This window comes from Nannospalax galili, unplaced genomic scaffold (genome assembly GCF_000622305.1).
Source record: "Nannospalax galili isolate Female #2095 unplaced genomic scaffold, S.galili_v1.0 scaffold875, whole genome shotgun sequence".
Lineage (NCBI taxonomy): Eukaryota > Metazoa > Chordata > Mammalia > Rodentia > Spalacidae > Nannospalax > Nannospalax galili.
In genome coordinates this window covers 3,016,082-3,040,817 of record NW_008337059.1, presented here as the reverse complement: position 1 = coordinate 3,040,817, position 24,736 = coordinate 3,016,082, and the positions used below count along the sequence as shown (strand labels likewise).

Genomic DNA, 24,736 nt, shown 5'->3' with positions numbered 1-24,736 from the left:
GGGCTCTTCTTTCCAACCACATTCTCCTCAGCATTTTTTGTCTTTTTTTTTTTTTTTTTTTCTGAGAAGGTCTCCCTGTAACCCCTGCTGGCCTGGAACTTGCTTTGTAGACCAGGCTGACTTCAAACTAGCAGAGCTCCGCCTACTTCTGCCCTCCCAAGGTGCTGGAACTAAAGTTTTGTTTTTATTTTTGTGGCTTTTTGACATTTGTTTATTTAATGGCAGCAATTCTGACTAGAGTGAGATCTGTCTTTGATGGCTAAGAATGTTGAACCTAAAAAAATGTTGAGATTTATTTATTTTTTACCTACACATATGTAAGTGCATCACATGTGTTTTTTTAATTTTTTTATTGAATTTTTGTGTATTTCATACAGAAAATCATCTTTATATCCTCTTTCTCCCCCCCTCCCCCAGAGTTCATACATTCTGTCATTTGTGTTAAGGCCTATCATGTAAAGTTAGTGGCCCCAGATGTCCTTCAGTGCAAGTTCATCCACTAGGATCTAGTCAGCCTGTCTAGAGTCCCTCCCTTTAAGATGATCAACTCTTCCTCACTCAGCAGTAATCAGCTGCCAATAATTCTTCAATTAAGGTTGTTCATCAGCAATAAGATTGGACTGCTGTTCATTTCCACAGTTCGGTGCTAGGTTTTTGTCTCCTTGAGTTTGCATGGGTCTTGTGCATGCTGACACCAGTGCTGTAGGTCATATACCTCCTCCTCCCTGGCTCTTCCAGTCTTTCCACCCCCTCTTCTGCAATGGTCCTTGAGCCCTGGGTAGGTGGACCTCAAATAGGAGTCCTGTCCAAGGACCCACACTCTGCAGACTCTTATTCTCTGCATTTTGACCATTTCTGGCCGTTTGTGTTCCTGGCCCTCTGTTGCATGAGGGAGCTTCATTGATGAGAATTGAAAGATGCATTAGTGTCTTCTTCATCCCTTGTTCTATGTTCCCTGAACCTTAGATGTGGTAGTTGTATCCTAGTTGTGTCACCTAGGCTTGGGAAATACACAGACAATCTGTGTGTGTAACCAGTTGGGGAACTCTGTAATTATCTCTGTCTCTTGAAAAAGAAGCTTCTATTGATGGGTGGTGACTGGGATCACCTGTCTGTAGATTTAAGGATCCATATTTTGCACATAGTAAGAAATTACATTTGTCTAGGGATGAGAAAGTTTTGGGGTTTTCTCTGAGATCTATGACCTCTCCAGTCATGTGTATTTGGCTATGTTTTCAGTACCACATGAGAGTTTCCTCCCACTGAGTGGGCTTTTCACTGAGTGGGCTTTAAGTCCAATTAGGTAGCTGTTGATTACCCCCAAGATAAAAGTGCCACTACTGCACCAGTATTGTTTGCTGTGCTGGTCATTGATGTGGTTTTTAGGCCTTGAAGCTGGGGTTGGACCATCAGTTGATGTTCTCCCTTAGCAGCTTGGGTAGTGCGCTCCAAAGTTATGAGAGCTAACCTTCAGGTGAGGTAGCTTCAAGTCAGTTCCGGATCTGTTGCTCCAAATCCTGTGTCCAAAGTATCACATGTCTTCAGCAGTAGGGGCTTACCATCAAGTTCTGTGAGGCAATCAAGGACTGTGGCAAGAGCCTGTGTAATTTTGGGAGTCCCTTGGACTACCCTGGCCAAAAACTCAAAGGAAGGTTTCTACTGTCTGGTACTGTTTCTTGTTACATAGCCTTTAGCTATACTCACAGACTCATATAGAGATTATTGTATGTGTAATTTTTCTGTAGGCTTATGGACTAATACAGTTCCCTCTGATTTTTTAAACTAGGCACTATCTTTCCTCTTTCTCTCCCTGCCTTATCCTCCCTCTCTGCCCTCCCCATTTAAAGTATCCCCATTTTCCCCTTGATAATTTCAGTGTGCTATGGTCCCACCTCTCTTGAGCTCCTTCTTCCCTTTTATTCCCATATTTCCTTGTATAGCCCCCCCATCTCTGCCTTCCATTTAACTACCTCCCTTTATACACAAGTTTCCCTTAGTAACACCTCTCTCCTACAATTCTTCTCTCTCAGGTTCCTTCTTTCCCTTTACCTCCTTGGTTCCCTTCCATTTTCCTGGTTCTTGCAGTTATTTTAAGATATGTACTCACAAGGATTTGGTGCTAGGATCCACAAATGAGGGAGAACATCATCTGTTTTTCTGTTACTTCACTTAGTATAACAGTTTCTAGATCATCCATTTATCTGAAATTTTCATTATTTCATCTTTACTGCTGAGTAGAACTCCATTGTGTAAATATACCACATTTTTGTTAGCCACTCATCAGTTGAGGGGCACTTCGGTTGCTTCAGCTCTTAACTATTGTGAAAGGAGCAGCAACAAACATGGTTGTACAAGTGTCTCTACAATAGGATGAATCCTTTGGGTATATGCCAAGGAATGGTATAACCAGGTCATATAGTAGGTTCATTTTTAGTTTTTTAAGAGTTCTCTACACTGCTTTCCATAGGGGCTGCACCACTGTGTCAGGCTTGACAAATTTTATTTTTCAAAATTCTTGTTCAGTGTTTTATACATGGCAGAAAGCAGAGAGGAACTTTGGCATTTGTTTTTAAGGGGGCCAAGTATCTGAGTGAGTATTCTGAAGATAAGAAAACTAGAAGCCAAAGCTCCATGAGAAGCAGCCAACTGTCTCTTCACCACTGCTGTCCAGTGTGGGCCTTGGTCCATGGTACATTTTCAGTTCATAGATTTTAATTAAGGGAATATATTTTTATTGAACAGATTGAAGAAGACATTGTAGGAGAGAAATACTTTTATTTGGGCAAAGGTGAAGTGCAAAGACCTGAGAAGATATTAGGAGGGAAAAATGCTTACACACAGTTAAAAACAAAACAAAAGCCAGACGTGGTGGTACACGCCTTTGATCCAACACTCCCAAGGCAAAGGTAGGCGGATCTTTGAGTACAAGGCCAGCCTGGTCTACATAGTGAGTTCCAGGTTGGCCAGGGTTACATAGTGAGGCCTACTTACAGAAATCAAAAACAAAACAAAAAAACCCTGACCAGAGCTATGAGAGTGAGCAGGGCTTTGCTAAAGGGAGGTTTTTCAGATCATTTTTGCTGCTAGATGTAGAATTTGTGAGGGAGGAGTTTCTCTTTTAGCAGTATGAACTTGTAAAGAGTTAATCCATTGTCAGAGTAGCATTTTAAGTATCATCTAGATATATACAGTAGGTATAGTGCAGAAGAGATTAGAGATTAGATTTGAGATGAGTTGTGATTTTGGGTTAAGACTTCTTTGTAAAGTAGTCCAGTTCAGTAGAGCAGGTTTTTAAAAAATATAACAAATTAAGTAAAGGTATTTTTAAAATCCTCACGATTGAGTATAGTAACATGACTGTCTTTTTCAGGATTTATTTTCCATGGCATTTTGTTATTGCTCTTCCGTGGCTTTTCTATGAAATCTTGGTTTTGAGTGTATTTGTTCTTCCCTTATTTGCCTTTTGCTAATGTCAAACATATCACGTGAAACAATTCAGTGTTGCTATGCAACTGCTAAATTCAATATTTATTATTAATAAAACTGAGTGACGTTAACATCCAGTGAACAGAGGATAGCAAAGTATAGCTCTATAGTGTCCAGTCACTGTTTGGAAGGTTAATGTGCTATGGCAAGTGTGAACATTGTTTCTCTTGCTGGCTTGCTTTTTAATCTGGGTTATGGGCATTGCCCCCTACCCCCCAATATAAAAGTTAGGGTAGTAGTATCCCAGGCTGGTGTGGAACTTGCTGTGTAGCCCAAGTTGACCTCGAACTCTTGGCAGTCCTGTCCCAGCCTCAAGTGCTGGGGTTACAGGCATATACTATGCCCAGCTAGCTAGTCTTTTTTTCCCCTCGTTTTTTTTTTTTTAATCTATAATTTGATATTGTTTGCTAGTGTTTATGTATTATTGATGTTATTTCTCAGTTGACATATTTCAGATCCTATTCTTTATAATTTTAATTTTTATATTTTATTCTTATGTGTATAAATATATTGCCTGAATGTATGTAAGTGCACCCATATTGTGTAAGGCCTGTGGAGGTCAGAAGAGGGCATCAGATCTCTTGGAATTGGAGTTATGGATGGTTGTTAGCTGCCATGTGGGTGCTGGGTCTTCTGCAAGAACAGCTGGTGCTCTTAAACTGCTGAGCCATCTCTCTAGGCCCATGAATTTTTACCTTCTAGTGCCATTATTTCCTTCCCCCTTTTTCCTTTTTATTTTTCTAGTATTATTTCTTGCTATTTTTCCATTTTAAAAATTTAGTCTTAGAGCCTAGCATGGCATTCTAGCACACACTTATAATGCTTTGGAGACTGAGATAAGAGGATGAGTGGGATATTATCCTGGGCTACATACAGAAACCCTGTCTTAGAGACAACGTTGCACTGGAAAGATGGCTTAGTGGTTAAGAACACTGGCTGCTCTTGCAGTGGACCATGGTTTGGGGATCTCACACTCTCTCTGGCTTCTGTGAGCACTGCATGCACATAACACACTTAGACAAAACACTCATACACATGAAGTAAAAGTAAATAAATCAAACGATCAAAATTTTGCTTAACATGAAGGTTAGAATTTGTTATATTTTATGTAAAGCCAGGTGAAAGTATGCTCTTTAGAATAAAAACTACCTATAGTCTTTGTTAGCTGTATTTTTAGTGTATTTGCTATCTTCAAGCTATTCAAATGCTTTAATTCATATTTATAAAATAAAAATTTATTTTTGAAAAGAGTTGGAGACAGTCTATGAAATTTACTTGAAGGAGAATGGAAGGGGCAGTTGACTGTTACTGAGAATATCTAGTTTCCAGGACCAGAAATAACATGTTATCTAGCCATTCCTGTGTATCATTATACCACCACCTCCCCACCCCCCTTAGTCTCTAACTCCTTTTACCCTTTCTTCCTCTTTATATTTGGAAGAGGAAGAGGACATTGTAATTGATTATATTAGGTAAATAATCAGTCCTTAGATTAGTAATTTAATTTTGCTAATGCTTTTGGAATAAGTTTGATGTCAAGAACTAAAGAAAATTGAAAAATAATTGCCTCTTAATAAAAAATTTACAGTTCAAAAGATAATATATAAAAATCAACTCTGAAATTACAACACAAACTCCAGGTGCTACTCTTTTGAAAATGGTAGTTAATAGTAGAACAAAGACATTCCTTAAATTACAATATTATTTTTGTTGCCAGGCAAGATAACATTTCTGAAGACCATGTTTTCTACCCCCTTTGTTTCCAAATTGTATGATATTTCTACGCATTTGAAAAGTAGTGATGTATACCAAATGTATATGATATTAATTCTTTGTAAAGGTCACAGTTAAATGCCTGTGGATCCACAGATCCTTTGTAATAAGTATTTGAACTCACAGTGAGGCTCATGATACACTGTTTGGGGCCATTACTTCAACCCACTCTTTCTAGTAGGTTCTGTAAAGATGAGGCCTGATTTCCTCCCCTCCCCCTCCCTTGGATTTTTTTGAGACAGGGTCTCCCTGTAGCCTCAGATGACCTGGAACTCACTGCATGGACTAGGCTGACCTCGATCCCACAGAGCCCTGTCTGCCTCTGCCTCGTGTCTCTTGAGTGCTGGGACTAAAGGCATGCATCACATGCCTGGCCCCCTTTTTTCTTTCTTACCCCTTAAAAGTCAGTGAGATGCCTAAATTCATTTTAATTAAGTACATGGCAACATGTAACAGTAAGTTAGGAAAACTGCTGATAGGTTTTCGTTTTCTTTTCTTAAAAACTATTTTATTATTTGTTTTTGTGTGTATGAGTCGTTTTGCCTGCATATAAGTGCACCATTGTCACTCAGTGCCTGTAGAAGTCAGAAGAGAACATTGAATCCCCTGGAACTGGAATTATGGAAGGTTGTTAGCTGCCATGTGGATGCTGGGAATCGAATCTGGGTCCTCTAGAAGTGCAGCCAGTGCTCTTAACTGCTAAGCCATCACTCAAACCCCAGTTTTTAATTTTCTGTTTCTTTCCCACTGGTAGAAGAATATAATGATTTAAAATATTTTTGTACAGATATATGTGATTATTTTCTCATATTTCTGTTTGTATAAATATATTTTTATCCAATTATAAAGGAGCCAGCAAGGAGTTAATATGGCATTGTGAAATAATTATGTAAGTCTCTTATAAAATATTTGGGGCATGGTTATGAAAGGGATGTGAGAATTGTTTTTGAGGATTTTCTTCAGAATACTGATAACTTGAGAATTTAACTGCTATCAAATGTTCAAAAAAAAAAAAAGAAAAAGAAAACAAAACAAAAAAGACTATTTAAAAGTTATTCTAGAAAGTTTTGAAGCAATTTGACTCTTCATTGGAAAGGTACTTTTAAAACTGGAGTATTAGGACTGGAGAGATGGCTCAGCAGTTAAGAACACTGTTCTTGCAGAAGATCTGGGTTTGAATCCCAGTACCCACATGGCAGCTAACAACTGTCCATAACTCCAGTTCCAGGGGATCCAATAGCCTCTTCTGTCCTCTTTGGGCATTGCACAACACGGGTGCGCTCACCTACATGCAGGCAATACACCCATACACATAAAGTAAAAATAATAAAATATTTTTTTAAAACAACTGCACCTTCATTGGCTGTTTCTAGTGTGCATTTTTTGTTCTTGAATGTGCTCTGAATTTTTCTTGTGTTAATCATTGAGAAAAATGAAACATTCCTTGTAGATCTGTCCATGACTTTTCATGGGGGGTGTGTCCCTTCAGTATTAACCAGTGATCTTTGACAACTGGAAGAAAACATTTCTCAGTGAATATTGTGATAATGGATTTTATTTCATATTTTTTATCCTTTCAGGATTTGAAAGTATTCTTGAAGGGCTGTTTGGACCTGCATTATTAAAAGATCTCAGTTTATTTAAAGGTATTCGAAATATTTATGGTATTTCAATTTCTTTCTGGTTACTGATTCTTTGGTGATTTGTTTTTTTTCAGTTTCATATGGGTTAAAGCTGTATCTATGTAAGCATATTTTTGTGTTTAGTTTATATTGTTAATATATGCATATGAAGCATACATTAATTAGTGAGAAGCTAGGAATTGAGAATGTTTAGCGATAAGGGGTTGGAGGGTGTGATGGTAAAAATTTTAAGGCATCCTGTGAGCGTAGAGCACATGTTTTTGCATGTGTGAGGCCCTGGGTTTGATCTCTAAAACCACCAGAGTTTTAAGATAAATATGAAACACACCTACTACTTGATGAGGTTTTCTTAAACAAAATTTTTCAAATTAGTTCTGATTTGTTTTCTTAAATTTCTGTTTTATGATTATTAAAACTTGATTTTCTTTCTTTTGCAGAGTGTGAACCTGAAAGCATTTCTGATTGGACTTTTGATGAAAATTGTCTGTTCTGTTGTTTGAGAAGAGATAAAGTAAAGGTAACCAAAGACTCTTGTGAAACTTGTCTAGTATGATATTTTAGCTTCTTAAAAAAAATTCATTTTAAGCTAGGCGTAGTGGCGCACACCTTTAATCCTAGCATTCAGGAGGCAGAGGCATGCAGATGCCTGTGAGTTGGAGGCCATCCTCGTCTACATAGCAAGTTCCAAGCCAGCTGGGGCTACAGGGAGATCTTATCTCAAAAAGACACACATACACACACACACACACATATATATATATCCTGACATACATTGCTTTATGTATATATTTATTTATTCACCAGGCAGAAGAAATAACTTCTATTTCATTGTAGGAATTGACTGTGGTTTCTGCTCTGCTTTATTGCTTTGCAAACATTTCAGTTACTTAAAACCTAGTAGTGGGTTACTGTCTTTTTTTTTTTTTTTTTTTTTTTTTTATGGTATCCTGTTTCCCATGGTACCATGGTTCCCTGCTGCGAAGCCATGGAAACATTTTGATTTCTTCTTTTCTGCTGTACACATTAACAAGCGTCTCTCAGTTTTTCCCTCTGATGAATTTCATTCGTTTTCATCTCTTTTACTGGTTCTGTAGCATTATTTCTGGACTACTGAAATAACATGATTTGTATTAAACAATAAGCTTTCTCTAGTCTTGGAAATATATTATCATATACTTGTTCTCTTTAACTTGAAAATCTCTTTCCTTCCAGTGAATGATACATCTATGCTCCCTTTGCTGTTTAACCTTTTATACTATTGTGACGAATGTTATTTATACCAATCATTTGTCACTTGGTATTTTGACTCACTTGTTCCTCTTTTTCTGAAAATGTTTGAACTTATGTTCCTGACTTCCTTGTTAATTGCTAAAGATTGCCATGCTTACATCTTCTTTATCTCCCTTATATGTATCCACTGTCCCGTTGCTTAGGATTGTTGGAAAAGTATGTTTTAAAATCTGAAATCCACCATGTAGCCAATTTAAGAACTTTTTATGTACTTTAGTTGCTTTACCTTGTTTTCTTCATGAAAAAAATTGTTGCTGTGGCTAGCCATGATGGTCTCTTTTCCATAAGTAATGAGGTTGTTTTGAAATTTTTTATTTTTGAAAAGGAGAGTACAAAGTAAAGCAACATTGTCAAGAGTAAACTACAGATGAGGTTGATTTTTGATGTTTAAACACTGTTTGTATAGCATGTATATGCCAGATGGTGGCTATTATTGAGCAGACCATTTAATAGGAATTGTACTGGAATAGAAGGGCCAGTTCTTTTCAGGTTAGGGTTGGGAAGAGAGCTATTCTGTGCCTGGTAACAAGTACATTATATTACTTTGATATCATTGAGAGTTTTCTGTTGATGTATAAGGGCAGTATACTGTATGAATATTTTTAGGAGAAAGTAGAAATAAGACCTGAGACAATACAGCATTTAAGAAAGCTGGTTTTGCTATTTGGAGTTCTGTAGTTTTTAGTTGGCTTTCTAACTAGAATGTTTGGGGAGGGGTGAGTGTATGCATCTGTGTGGACATGTGTGTGCAGGTGTATTCACCTGTCTGTGAATATGTGGAGGCCAGTGGTTAACTCTGGGTGTCATCATCTATTGTTCCTCACCTTATTTTTGAGACAATATCTCTCACTGAACCTGGAGCTCACTGTTTTAACCAGACTAGCTGACCAGTAAGCCTCTGGGATCTGTCTGGTTCCTGTTGTCCCCCTTTCCCAGTGCTGAAGTTTCAGGTATACATTGCTAAATACAGTCTTTGTATTTATTTTTAAAAAGTATGTAAGTGAAAAAAAGTAATAAAGTAGCCTGTCTTCTTTGGTAAAAAAGAACAAAACGTCACCTATAGTTTATGATAGCCCCTCTTTTGTGAGGGATATATTCTAAGATTTCTGGCAGATGCTTAAAATCACTGGTAGTATTGAGTCCTGTATATTCACCATGTTTTTCTTGTGTATAAATGCCTATAGTTTAATTTATAAACTAGGCACAATAGATTAACACCAATAATTAAAAAGTGGTGAACAGTCAGAACATGTTTTCTGTTTATGCCTTCTACTTAGAAATTTAGTACCTTTTCTGCCTTAACTAAGTTTGTTGCATTGTGGCTGTTAACTTTGTAGCACCAGTTTAATTTTCCTTCACAGTTTCACATATTGATCTTTTATTACTATATGCCTGTTAGCAACCTCAGCATATTATTTCCCCCCTAATTAAATCAAGAATTTTCACTTACGTTAAATACTTTATGACGTTAGAATTGCCAGACTCACTGATTAAATCAAGAATTTTCACTTACGTTAAATACTTTATGACATTAGAATTGCCAGACTCACTATACTAATGCTTTGGGGACATTATTGAGTAAAATAAAAGGATACCTTAGGACATGCACTGTGACACCATGGCATTTGATCTAATAACTGAGATGGCCACCAAGTGACTAAGACAACTGATGAACAGTTAGATGTGCTGAACCAAAGTGAGGCAGCATGAGATTTCATGATACTTTAACAGCACACACTTTAAAACTTGTAATTTCTGGGGCTGTAGAGATGGCTCAGTGGTTAAGAACACTGGCTGTTCTTGCAGAAGACCTGGGTTTGAGTCCCCGCACCCACATGGCAGCTAACAACTGTCCGTAACTCCAGTTCCAGGGATCCGACAGCTTCTCTGTCCTCTGCAGGCATTGCACAACATGGGTGCACTTACCTACATGCAGGCAGTACACACATACACATAAAAATAATAAATAAAATATTTTTTTAAAAACTTGTAATTTCTAGAATTTTACATTTCATATTTTTACGCTATAGTTGGCCATGGGTAACTTAGACTATTGAAAGTAAAACGGCCAATAAGAGAAACCACTCGAGTTAAATAGGTGAGCCATACTTTAAGAAACCACAGAAGTTAGCAAATATAGTTTACAGGTAAAGGCAACCATCTTTTGAGCATCCACTGTGTGCTTATTACTTTTTTATATGTTACTATTTAATCCTCAAAACAACCCTGTGGAATTGGTTAAAGATACTCCAACTTTACAAAGAAACAGTTGGAAAGGGTCAGAGAGATTGTTACAGGCTATCTATTATTGTTCAGATAGCTTTTCTGAGCAATTTCAGAAAATTCATCTCTGTTTTTAGTGTTAATGCAATTTGTTTACAAAAATAGCAATAGGATCATGGAAAGTGGAGAGCAAGAATAATTAAGTAGGACATAGAATTTCTACTTGGAAAGAGAGAAAGAATAAGGGTAAATGAATTTGATTACATTTGAAATTGCCAGTTTTAGCTGTTAGGGATTAGCAAGTTCCCAACTCCCTAGCTTGCTTGCTTGCTTGCATCTTTCCCTTTTCATTTTGTGTTTATTGGGTTAAAAAAGTAGGTAATTAGAATAAGCTGAGAATTTTCATAAATTTGGAAAATTTTGAATGTGTGCACGTGCCAGGTATATAGTCATAATCCTCCGTATTATTCATCAGCTTCTTAAACCAATTTTGGGAGGGGTGCTTGGTTGTTTTATTTATTTATTTTTGTTTGTTTGTTTGTTTTTGAGACAGGGTCTCCTGCAGCCCCGACTGGCCTGGAATTCTCTATGTAGACCAGTCTGGCCTTTATCTCACAGAGTTCCACCTGTCTCTGCTGCTTGAGTACTGGGATTAAAGGCATATGCCACTATGCCGGCAGGATTTTTTTTTTTTTTGAAACAGTCTTTTTATATGCTAGGAGGTCTCACACTCCAGTCCTTCTGCCTCAGTCTCCGGAGTGCCACCATGCATACCCGTGTGCCCCCCTCCCCCTTCAGCTTCTTTGAGAAATAATTGTAGGCATAAGCTGGCTGTGATGGTGGCATATACCTGTAATCTCAGTACTCTAGGAGTGGAGGTAGGAGGATGGAGAGTTTGAGACCAACCTAGGCTATATTATGAGACATTGTTGTCTTAAAAACAAAAATAAGGCTTATGAAACAGATGGAAAGGGAGCTGAAGAGATGGGTCAGCAGTTAAGAACACTGAATGTTCTTGCAGAAGACCCAGGTTCAAATCTCAGCACCCACATGGCAGCTAACTGTCCGTAACTCCAGTTCCAGGGGATCCAACAGCCTCTTCTGTCCTTTGCGGGCATTGCATGACACGGATGCACTTACCTGCATGCAGGCAATACATGTATGCACATAAAAGTAATAAATAAAATATTTTTAAAAATACAGGTGGAAGAATTGTACAGTAAATTTCTATATACTATTTAACCAGATTTCCTAAGTGTTAAAATTTCATATACCACAGTGCACTTAACAAAAATCAGGAAATTATCATTGATACCAACCAATACTACTTTTTACTGTATAGACTTCAAAATGGGCAAGTTGTCCCAGTGATAATCTCTTTTCTGGTCCAGGAGCCCATCTTAGATCACACTTTGTGTTTTGTTTTTGAAACTCCTTCAGTCTGGTATAGTTTTCACTTTCTCTTTGCCTTTTGTACTACAGACACGTGGGGAATACTGGTAGGTTAGTTTATAGAATTTCCCTCCATTTAGGGTTATCTGATGATTCCTCATGATTGAATATAGGCTATGCATTTTCAGTTGGAAAGCCATACAATTTCACCATGTTAGGAAGCACATGATGATCGTTCTTTTGATATTGCAAATTAGATTTGCTTGATTAGTTGGCTCAGTTTATAGTACAAGTCTAAATTGTGTTATTTTCAGAGACCTTTCTAATATAGAGAAAGATTAAGGAAAACCATTTAAGGTAGTTGTGTAACTGATTGGAAGTACAGTATATAGGAAGAAAACCTACTTGGAAAGTTTTGGAGCAAATGGAACTTTGAGGAATAAAGTATAAATATTGAGATTTCATTTTACGAAGTAGGAAAAATAAAATAGGAAAGAAGATAGAATGGTAGAGTAAGAGTTTCCCATTCTGCATTAGGTGTCTTCCAGGTTCTATGTGTAATGAGTAGGAGGATGTGTTGTGTTTGCTGTACTAACATAGATTCCTGTGTCATTTCTTAGAATAGAATGGACTGTAAATGAACAAATGCCCCAAGATATACCCTGAGAGAATGGCATGCCAATATTACTGAGAGCCAGACTGTATGTCTGACAGCACTAATGAGTAACTAGGTATTGTGGGAGTTATGAAGTGAATATACATTACCATTTTGAAAAGTAAGTGAAAGGAATGAAAGAAGACAAGACCAGAGGAAGAATAGACAGTTCAAGGAAAGATTTTTGGAGCAAGATGGAAGCTTGAGTATTGTTTACATTCCTGGAAGAAGCTGGAAGAGAAGAAATTACAGCTATTAAAAGAGAGAGTGGTTGAAGGAGGCAATCTTTTTAAGAGGAACAGTGAATTATCTACTGAACAGTGACAGGAATTGGGATGCAGTCAGTGTAACTTTAGGAGTCACAGTTGACCGGGAATTCAAGGCAAGAATGCCTTAAGCAGCAGGAATCTTGGCTGGCTGACTGGTTCACAGGACTATTCCTCATGGGAATTGCTGCTATACTAACACTAAAAAAAGGTCAGCTTCAAAAAAATTAAGTAGAATTACCTCACCTGGCATTGCTTTTTTGTTTTTTGAGCCAGGGTCTCCCTGTAGCCCCAGCTGTCCTGGAACTCACTATGTAGACCAGACTGGCCCTGAACTCAGAGAGATCCGCCTGCCTCTGCCTCCCAAGTGCTGGAATTAAAGGCATACGCCACCACACCCACCTGGCATTGCACAGCTTCAAAAAAATTAAGTAGAATTACCTCACCTGGCATTGCTTTTTTGTTTTTTGAGCCAGGGTCTCCCTGTAGCCCCAGCTGTCCTGGAACTCACTATGTAGACCAGACTGGCCCTGAACTCAGAGAGATCCGCCTGCCTCTGCCTCCCAAGTGCTGGAATTAAAGGCATACACCACCACACCCACCTGGCATTGCGTTTTTTAGCAAGAAAAGTAATTACAGTTTTGATATTAAATAAAATCTTGGGTTTTCAATGCTACATTTTGGTTGTATAAAAAACACGAGGCATTTGGATAAACCATTCAGTTCTAAAGTTCTGTGGTTCTCAAAGTCTCTTTCATCTTTCTTGAAGAGATTCTTGTCATTAACTCTCTAAATATAACTTTAAAATCCTAGTTATATAAATTTTGTGGTTAGAAAAAGTTATGTTGCATGTCAGTGTTTCATTAAATGTTTGATTCGGTCTTTCATTTTGTCCTACCAGAGAGGGTTAATTGCGGTCCCTTCCCTCCTTTCCTCCCTCCCTCCTGATCTCCCTTGTAGCCTCAGCAGATCTGGAACTCACTATGTAGACCAGGCTGGCCTCCATCTCATAGAGATGTTACTGCCTCTGCCTCCCCAGTGCTGGGATTACATAGGCCACCACGCCCTGCTCACTTTTTTCTTTGCTCTCTTATAATGAGTATTTACCTTCCTCTTTGTTTATTCTCCTTTGTATTATAAAAGCCTTTATTTAATCTCAGCACTCAGAAGGCAGAGGTAGACAAATCTCTGTTGAGATCAAGATCAGCCTGATCTACATAGGGAGTTCCAGGCCAGCTGGGGCTATAGGGAGGCCTTGTCTCAAAGAACAAAAAAAAAAAAAAAAAGTCTATGTTTGTACTGCCTCTTTATTCCTCTCATTATTTATTTTTGTATTAGATTTCTGTTCTTTACAAAATAATTTGTATTTTCTTAAATTTTCTTTTACTGCATTTATTTCTTGGGGAGTTGGGGGTGGCATGTGTAGGTCCAGGAACAATTTGTTGGAATTGTTTTTTTCCTTTTACCATGTGGGTCATCCCAAGATCAAACTTGGGCCTTCAGACATGGGAACTAGTGCTGTGACCTGCTGAGCCATCTCACCAGCCCTTTCGGGCCTTCAGACATGGGAGCTAGTGCTGTGACCTGCTGAGCCATCTCACCAGCCCTTTCTTGCATTTTCATCTTAGATTATACCTGCTTGTTTTTGTTTTTGTTTTGTTAGTTTATGTATGTTGTTTGCAAAATACAATCTTGATTGTTTTTAAATGTATAGTTAACTGGTATATAGTACGTCTTACCGTACAAACATGATAGAACTAAAGCAATTTTGTCATCTTCAAAATTAAAACTCCATTATCATTGGAAATGATAGGGTTGCTCAATGGTTAGACTGTCTTCCTAGGTTAGGCAAGGCTCTAGGTTTGTCCTCCAGCACCCAAGAAAAAAAGGGGCAAGTGTTGGCGTATGCATATACCTGTAATCCCAGCCCTCAGAGGGCAGAGATAGATTGTGAATTGAGAACCTGACTCCAAAAACCAAAAAAGAGCAAACCTCTTATACTTAACAATTTAACCTTTTTTTTTTTTTTTTTTGGAGCCGGGATCTCCCTGTAGCCCCAGCTGCCCTGAAACTCACTATGAAGAGCCCGGGCTGGCCTTGAACTCAAAAATCCCCCCCTGCCTCTGCCTCCCAAGTGCTGGGATTAAAGGCGTGCACCTCCACACCCAGCCACAATTTGCCCATTTATAGCTCCCTACACTGGCCTTGGGATTTGACTACTTTAGGTACCTATGTTGTAGCATATGTTAGAATTTCCATTTAAAGGTAGAAAAAAAAGCCCTGGGAATATGCCTGTCTGCTTCCCTTCCCAGTGCTGGGATTACAAACATGTATCACCACACCCAGCCAGATGTTTTTCTGAGACTCTGTTTTCAGTAGTTTTGTATGTAATCCAGAAGAATTACTGAATCATATGGTGATTCTGTCTTTAATTTTTGCCAAACCAAATGACAAATGTGGGCCAGTGAGATGGCTCAGTAGATTACATACAGTGTTAGTGCTTGCCCATCTTGCCTGATGATCTGAGTTTCATCCTAAGGATCCACGTGATGGGAAGAGAGAACTGACTCCCACAAGTTGTCCTCTGACCTTTTACGCATGCATCCATGCATACACACATTAAATAATTAATAATTAAAGAATAATTAATAATTAAAGAATTACCAAACCAATTTTCATAGCAGCTATGCAATTTCACATTCTTGCCAACATTTGTTATTTTCTGTGTGTTTTATTTTACTTTGTGTTTTGGGGGCTGGAGAGATGGCTCAGCAGTTAAGAACATTGACTGTTCTTGCAGAAGACCCAGGTTCGAATCCCAGTACCCACATGGCAGCTAACAACTGTCCGTAACTCCAGTCCCAGGGGATCTGACAGCCTCTCCTGACGTCCACAGGCGTAGCACTACACAGGTGCACTTACCTACTTGCAGGCAATACACGCATACACATAAAATAAAAATAATAAATAAAAAAATTTTTTAAAGTCTATTTTACTTTGTGTTTTGATAGCCATCTTCATTGGTATGAAATGGTGTCTTGTGGATTTGATTTGTAAATTTCTCTTAATAATTACTGCTGTTAAGTACCTACCTTTTCTGTTGCTTGTTAGCCATTTGTATATTGTCTCTGGAGAAATGTCTATTCAAATCATTGACCCCATTTTTGAATCTGGTTGCTCATTTCTTATTGAAGAGTTAAAAGATTTTAAAAATATTTTGTGTATAAGTGTACTGCCTCCCAGTATGTAAGTGCACTTGTGTCATGCAGTGCCTGTGGAGGTCAGAAGAGGACATCAGTTCCCCTGGAACTGGAGTTGCAGACCATTCTTGGTTGCCATGTGGATGCCGAGAATCATACCTAGGTCATCTGCAAGAGTAGTAAGTGCTCTTAACCACTAAGCCATTTCTCCAGCCCCTGAGTTATAAGGCGTATGTGTTCTAAATAACTCCTTATCAGAGATGGTTTGTAAATATTTTGACCCATTCCATGGATTGCTTTTAATCTTGTTAATTGTACCTGCTGATGAACAAAGATTTTTAATGTTGATTAAAACCAACTTAGCTGTTTTCTGTTGTTTCTTTTGCTTTTGTTGTCATATCCAAGAATTCATTGCCAAATACAATATTATGATGATTATTTTTTCTCTAGTGGAAAGGTCTTGGTGCCTTTGTTGAAAATCATTTGATCACATATAGGACAGTTAATTGCTGGACTATTTCTGTTCCACCATTGGTCTTGTCTTTGTGCCAGTCCTATGGCAGGGGTGGTGGTAGTGTAACCTTACAGCAAGTCTTAAAACTAAAGAGGATAGCTGGGCTTGGTGGCATGCCTGAAGTCCCAGCACTTGGGAGGCAGAGGCAAGCAGATCTCTGTGAGTTCAAGGCCAGTCTGGTCTACATAGTGAGTTCCAGGACAGATGGGGCTACAGGGAGACCCTGCTTCCAAAAGACCCCAAGGGGGGGAAAAAAAAGTAGAGAGGATAAAACCTCCACTCCAGCTCCATTCTTTTTCCTTTTCCTTTTTTTTTTTTTTTTTTTTTTGGCGGGGGGAGGACCATTGGGAGTGCCTTGAGATTGCATACAGATTTTAGGATGGATTTTTCTGTTTCTGGAAGAAAATGAAAAAGAAGCCATGCTATTTTGATAGGGATTACATTAAGTTTTTAGATCATTTTGAGTAATAGCATCTCAATATTTAAATCTTTGACTTTAAAAAAAATAAGATTTCTTGACCTATTATGGTAAAATTGACAGCTATATTATTTTACTCATTACATCAAAAGCACCTGAGTCTCACACCAACTTTGAGAGAATTAAAAGTACTGAGTGATATAAAGACGTTTTATTCACAGATACTAATCCTTCATGGATTTAAGAGTCTGATGGAGGAATTAAGAGTAGATAATACAAGTTATAAAACTAGTGCTGTCAAGTAGCATAAAGTGCTATAGGAGTTTATAATCAGACTATGTAATGTTATTACCTCAAATGTGCAGTTTGATATTCTTATAATGACCATAGGCATCTAGGACTATCCATAGTCCTAGACTATGGATAGACATTTCAGAAAGCTTTCTCATGGGTTGGGCTGTGAATGAGAATTGAGGGTAGTATCAACTTTGAATTTCCAACAATTAGAAACCCTTATTATTAACTGTGATAGTGGCTTGTATTTGTCTCTAATACTTTTTGAATAGCTTGTATTTATATAATGGAAGAAAATTATTCACAGCAAATAACAGTATGGAAACTGGCATTTAACAAGTAGTAATAATAGGCACTTGCTGCTTAATCTTTAGGTTTAATTTCCATAAACAGTAGTAACAGATGGTGAGAAGAGTTTCTTGTTAGGTTTGTTGTATAAAACTTGATGTCTCTGTAGAATTCTTTTGAGGGATAGTGCTAAATGATCAATGCCTATAGGATGATTGCCATTCTCTTTCAGATTGTGAGGTTAAGAAGGTAGGGTAATGGAGGCAGGATATTGTTCTCAGTAAGTTTTGTAAGGATTGTATTGAATCTGTAAGTTGTTTGGAGGGTAATATTAACATCTTAATGCTTAAATGTCTTTTTTTTAAAATAGGATTTCTTAGACCAGGCTTGGTGGCACATGCCCAGCACTCAGGAGGCAGAGGCAGGTGATCTTTGAGTTCAGGGCTAGCCTGGTCTACATAGTGAGTTCCAGGCCAGCTGGGGATACAGGGAGACCCTGTCTCAAAAAGACCAAAAAAAAAGGATTTCTTGACTTTCTTCCAATGATAAATAAGTGTATATATTTCACTTATTACACCAAAGCACTAGCCATTGGGAAAAAAATAAAGGTACTGAATGATGTAGTCATGCACCTATCATTCATGTGAGGAACCTTTAGCAGCTGGTTGAAGCTCTCTGTTTTAAGAATAATGACAAAAGGTTTATGACTCTTCATAAGTGTTAATAGGAATTTTATCAGATCATTGTGTTTGCAATTTCCAGTTTTTTTAATATTTTCTTTATTATTTTTATTTTATGTGTATGCGTGTATTGACTGCATGTAGGTAAGTGCACCTGTGTCGTGCAGTGCCCACAGAGGGCAGAAGAGGCTGTCGGATCCCCTGGAACTGGAGTTAAGGACAGTTGTTAGCTGCCATGTGGGTACTGGGATTCGAACCCGGGTCTTCTGAAAGAACATTTTTCTTAACCGCTGAGCCATCTCTCCAGCCCCCAGTTTTTAAAAATCTTTAGGTAATTTTCCCACCATTCCCAAATCTTAATTCTTGTAGACTTATTAGTATTGAACCAATACTTCCTCATGACTCAGTTCCTTATGTATGTACTTTTCAGATATATTAAATACCCCAATAAAACCAAAAGCTCAGTATCTTTTAGACTCTGTAGTTTTCCCATTCATTAACTTAATAGTCTGTTTAACAAATTTAAAGGTAGCATTGATTTATAACAAACATTGTATTAAGCAAAATTTATTCTTTGTTTATATGAAAAGCAAAAAGATAAGCTGTTAGATTCTAACTGACCCTAAAGTATATGAGCATTTAAACCATTTTATCTAAAGACTATCTGGCATTTAATGTAATAAGATGTAGAAAATTGGCATTTAGATCAATGAGTTGCATCTTGTCAACTCTTCTTAACTCACTGCTTGAAATGTCAGGAAGCCATGAGTAACAGACAGTCATAGCTATAGGCTCATGATTCAGGAAGGCTTTTCTAACGTAATTACTATAAAACTTGCATGTGTTGTGTTCTAATTTGGTTCCTTACACCATGACCAAAAGCAGCTTGGGAAGGATAGGCTTTCTTTTTTTCTTAGAACTCACAGGTCACAGTCCATCTTTGAGGGAAGTCAAGGCAGGAACCCAAGGTAAGAACCTGAAGCAGAAACTGAAGCAGAGACCACAGAGGAATGCTGCTTATGGCTTACTTCCCCAGACTTGCTCAGCTCCCTTTCTTTTCCAGCCCAGGCTCACCTGCCCAGGGATGACACTCTGCACAGTGGGCCTTCCCATATCAATCAGCAATTAAGAAAATGCCCCACAGACATGCCCTAGGCCAGTCTGATGGGAGGCAGTTTCTCAGTTGAGATTACTGTTTCAAATGTTTTGTTGACAATCAAAATTAGCCATCACAGTATATATGCTTTTATTCCTATATTTTTTGTGCCCTATGGTATGAATTCAGAACAATAGTACCTAATTTTGATAACCAAGGTGTATATTAGGTATTTGGATTGGAATAGCTTTCAAATGTCATCCTTTCAGCTTCATACTATACTTCAGAGACCCAGTCCACCCCCTACTCCTCCAAAGTGAAACTTACTTGATTTTTCCATTTCCTTTTCTTACATTCTCTCAGAGAAAACAAGCATCTACTTACCTAAGCCCCCTCTAATCTTACCCCCAGTCATAGGGTGACAAATAGGAAATACAAAAGAAACTGTAAGAAATGTTCATTCTTACTCTTTTTTAATTCTAACTTTATTGACAATTTATTGCACTACCATGTGGATACAATTTGTTGCATTGTTTATTCAGTGATACCTTTGCTATTTCAGGGATCAGTAGAGCTAGCTTTGTTCCAGATTTCAAGAAACTTAACATTTCTCTTTGGGGTCAGCAGAATATGGTCTGTCACTAAATCTAGCCCACAGTCTATTTTAAAATACAACAACTGTAACTCCAGTTCCAAAGGATCCAACACCCTCTTGTGGCACATGCCTTTAATCCCAACACTTGGGAGACAGAGACAAGAGGATCTCTGTGAGTTCGAGGCCAGCCTGGTCTACATAGTACCAGACGAGCTGGGGCTACTAGAAGACCCTGTCTCAAAAAACAACAACAAAACCCTCAAGGGGCTGGAGCGATGACTCAGTGGTTAAGAGCACTGACTGCTCTTGCAGAAGACCTGGGTTTAATTCCAGCACCCACATGGTAGCTAACAACCGCCTGTAAATCCACTTCCATGGACTCTGACGCCTCTTCTGACTTCCAAGAGCATAGTGAGACTTCATCTAAAAAGACAGAATTTTTTTATAAATCAATATTTGGGCTGGAGAATCGAGATCAGTGGTCAATCACTTGACTGGTGTATGTCAGGCCCTGAGTTTAATCCCCAACACCTAACATTTTTTTTTAATATTTTATGTGTATTAGTGTTTTGCCTGAATGTTTTAAGTGTACCATGTGAATGTAGTGTTCAAAGTCAAGAAGAGGGTGTTCGATCCTTTGGAACTGGAGTTACAGACAATTGTTAATCTTCATGTTGGTGCTGGGAACCAAACTCTGGTCCTCTGCAAGAGCAGCCAGTGTTTTTCAACTGCTGAGCCATCTCTCTGTACAGTCTTATGATAATTTTATACCGTATTCTTTCATAATTTTCTGCATGAGACAAGTTTGTGTACATGGAACCTCCAGAAGTCAAAAGTGTCACTGTCTCAACACCCACCTGGACAGTCTAGTACGTTAAAAAACTTGAATTTTGGCTTCCTGTCCCTGCTTGAAGATGTGAACACTTAGCTTCCATTCCTCCTCTAACCACCTCTGCTGCCATGCCTCCCTACCATGATGAAGTGACTCTTGCTCCTTTGGAACCATAAACTAAGTAAACTTTTCCTTCTATAAGTTGCTTTAGTCAGTGTTTCTATCAGAGAAACAGAAAAGTGACTACTGTAGTAATTGGTACCAGAAAGTAGGCTGTTGACTGTGAAGGACCTGACCATGTGCTGGTTTGGAAGAATGTGGGAAGACTTTAGAAGCTTGGGCTAGAAAACCAGTTGATTGCTGTAAGCAGTGCTTAAAAGACCAGTCTGTCTAGTAGGCGCCTGGAAGAAAGTAGTGCTGAGAACAATGTAGTTCCAGAGGGAAATAGGGATTTAATATAGTTCCAGAGGGAAATAGGGATTTAAGGAGCAACTGGGATATTTTGGCAAAGAGTATAGCTGGAATCTGCCCAAGGCAAAAAAGCTTGCCTGAGGCTAAGTTGAAAAGTAATGGACTAATTTCTCTGGCAGAAGAAATATCAACATAGCCTAACATAGAAATGGTGGTGTGGCTATTAATAGTGAGTATTATGCAGGTCTACATTGAAAAAGAGCAAACAAGGCAGAAAGAATTACAGAATATACAGTTTAGATTGAAAAAGAGCACTAGGAAGGTGAATGTTGGAGCCCACTTGTGGTAGAGAGGATCCCTTTGATAAGATGATTAAAGTGATTAAGAAGAGACCTAGAGATTTTCACTTAAACAATGAAGAGAGTGCCTCCAGGGCAGGACCACACCCAGCTAAGCCTCCAACTTATGGAAGGAAAATACTTCAGTGGCCACTGAAGAGAAAACTTCTAAAATGGATAAAGCAGGCTAAGGTCCATCCCAAACTTGCAGCCAAATTTGGCAGTGTTTGTTCACCTGGCCCTGGCTTTAGAGGCATGAAAAATGCAAGAGTGAAGGGGTCCTTCCTCCATGGTTTCAGAGAGCCACCTAGGCCAGGCAGAGTGCGCAGAGTGCAGCAGGGGTGCTCCTCTATAAAGAAGGCCCTGATAGACCAACACATGCAGCTGTGAAGGAAAAGCCTGGTTGGCAATGGAGACCCCAAGAAGATATTCATGATGCCGGAGCTATGAGGCCCCTGCCAAGAAGACCTGTGTACAGAGAGTGCTACCAGCCCAAGAGAGAGATCTTTGTTGCATGCAGCAAGGCTGGAGAAGCTAAGTCCTCTTAAGTCCTTTGGAAGTAAAGTCCTAGAAGTCAGACATAGAGCTACTGGATTTGGTGTTTGCCCTGCTGCTTTTAGGTCTTGTTTTGGTTCCTTATTTCCTCACTATGCCCCCATTCCTCCCTTTTGGAATGGTAATGTGTATTCAGCTGCACTGTGTGTTGGGAGTATATCATTTCTTTTGACTTTATAGGGGCATACAGTTAAGAGATTGCCTTGAGTCTCAGAAGATACTTTAGACTGTGGACTTTTAAATAGTTTTGAGACTGGTAAAGTCTATGGGGACTTTTAAGGATAGACTAAATGCATTTTGAATTTTATATGGTCATGAGCCTATGGGAGCCAGGGAGTAGAATGTGATGGTTTGAATGAGAATGTCCCCCATAAGTTCAAGTATTTGGACATTTTTGTCCCCAGTTGGTGGCACTGTTTTGGGAGGTCTTAGAAGGTCTATGCTGGAGGAAATACATCACTGGGGGTGGGTTTAGAGAATTCTTAAGCCTTGCAGGATCTCAAGTTGCTCTTTTGCTTCCTGTGCCTGCTTGAAGATGTGAGCGCTCTGCTCTTTGCTATGGCTTCAGCCACCTCCAGCTACCAGGCATCCCCACCATGATGGACTGTAATTCCCCTGGAACCATAAACTCAAATAAACTCTTCCTTCTATATATATTTTTTTTTCAAATAACTTTTAAATTTTAAATTTCAGGTTTTCTGATTAAGAATGTTAGATCTGCTTAAGGACAGCAACAAAAACCCTTGAAAACATAATAGTCTCTTCCAGTGATCAAAAAGTAAAAATTCAAATAAGAAAGAATCATTTTTCACCAATAAAGCTCAGTGTGTGCAGGAATTGTCTGTAATATTCTTATCATTGCTAGTGGCTCCATGAGTTAGTGTAGCTTTTATTTGGGGACTATGTTTCAAGAAAATTGGAATTTCTTTTGGTCCATTTTATTTTATTTTTTTTCCTCATAGTCTACCCTAAGGAAATAATAGAAATCTAGAACAAATTCATTGAAACAGTTTTTTTTTTCCAGTTTTATATAGAAATTTATTCAAACCTGTCCTTTTCATTATTTAGTAGAGAGTTTTACAAGTAGCAGAGCTACAATAAAATCTACATTCTCTTCATTTCCTCTTAATTCATTCCTTAGGCAGACTATTATAATGGAAGGAAACAGGCCTAAGGTTAAGTTAGAGTTATAATTTGGTACATATATTATGATAGGTGTTTTAGAGCAGCGTATAATCTTTAAAATAAAATTGTTCTCAGTTTAATGTTGACAAAAGGATGAAGGTGATCATAAATCTGATATAATTTAAATCTATTTTCCTATGTGGTCTTTAAAGGCATAAAAGAAATACATTAAATTACTAGTAGTTTTTATCTAGAATTATTTGAACTGCTTACTGCTTATTTTTATCCTTTGAGGCTCTCTATACAAGGTTATCTTTTTCAGAATTTTCCAATAATTAAGTAAAATAGGCATTATTTATTAATGTATAAAGCTTGTAGGGTTTCTGGGAAACATTTTAAGAGAAATGAAAAAATATCTGTGATTGTAGTTTCAAAATTCTTGTTGGTAAATGGTGAGACTTTTATTTCTATACAGAAAAAGTAAAGAAACTCTGGTGTGGTTAATAGAAAATTTATCTGCTTTGAACATTACCTATGCTTCTAAGTGTTTGGAAGACTGAGGCAGGAGAATTAAATTAAGATTAGACTATGTAAAAGTTTACCTGCTTTAATGGAGTTGGTTTCAATTTCAAGGTTGAAGGTTAAATGACAACACCTGCAGTTTTTAGTGCCGATCACCTCATACAGCTCATGAAGAAATTCACTTTCAAAAGACTTCTAAGTCAACAACTTATAACATGATTTCTTGAGGTTCACAATCTCTTAGTGTTTTTTCTTTCTGAAAGTTTATTTTGGATTTATTTGTATTTTATGTGTTTGAGTGTTTGCCTGCATATATGTAAGTGCACCAGTGTTGTGCAGTGCCCACAGATGCCAAAAAAGGGCTTTGGAATTCCCTAGAACTGAATATACTACTGAGCCGTCTCTCCATCCCAGCCCCTCTTAGTGTTTTCTTAGATGGTATTTCACAGCTATGGCAAGATTTAAATGCAAATGACAGTCTTTAATATAGATAGCGCTATAGAAAAAATAATGAAGCAGTCTTTGAATCATTAAAACAAATGGTAATATACTTCACTGTATTGAAACAGATCTGTGCGTGAGACACAAGACACAAACATTCCGTATTTCTTGAGTCATAATTCCAGTAAGCAGTGTATGAAAGAGATGCAGGAAAGCCTTCAGGGTAATAGTGCCATCACTCTAACAAAAGAGAAAATGTTATATATTTTTACTCTCATCCTTCCCCCATTTCTTTTCAATTATTTATCAAGAAGCTGAAAAAATAAATAAAACGTGCTGGAAATGGTGACACAACACCTTTAATCCCAACACTTCAGGAGGCAGAAGCAGAGAGATCTCTGTGTGTTCAAGGCCAGCTGGGACTACAGGGACACCCTGTCTCAAAAGAGACCAAGAAGCAAACAAACAAAAATCCCCAAACACCACAATATTATAGCTCCCTAACCCAGAGCTGTAGGACTGGTTAAAGTTCATGTATATTTTGGCAACAGAATCACCTATGGTGGGAACCAACCACTTGTATCTTTTTAATTTTTTGTTGTTCTTTTTTTGAGACAGGGTCTCCCTATAGCCCCAGCTGGCCTGGAACTCACTTGGTGGACCAGGATGGCCTTGAACTCACAGAGATCCACCTGCCTC

General features: G+C 38.2%; 1 protein-coding gene across 3 annotated transcripts in view; it reads left to right on the top strand.

The window, feature by feature from the left end:
- Lcor (ligand dependent nuclear receptor corepressor) overlaps positions 1-24,736 on the top strand; it is a 130,448-nt gene that overhangs the window by 61,966 nt on the left and 43,746 nt on the right. For all 3 annotated transcript variants that reach the window (XM_029563046.1, XM_029563047.1, XM_017797861.2), the window contains 2 exons: positions 6,840-6,905; positions 7,340-7,419. The gene's annotated coding sequence lies outside the window, so the exon portion shown is untranslated. The remainder of the gene's footprint in view (positions 1-6,839; positions 6,906-7,339; positions 7,420-24,736) is intronic.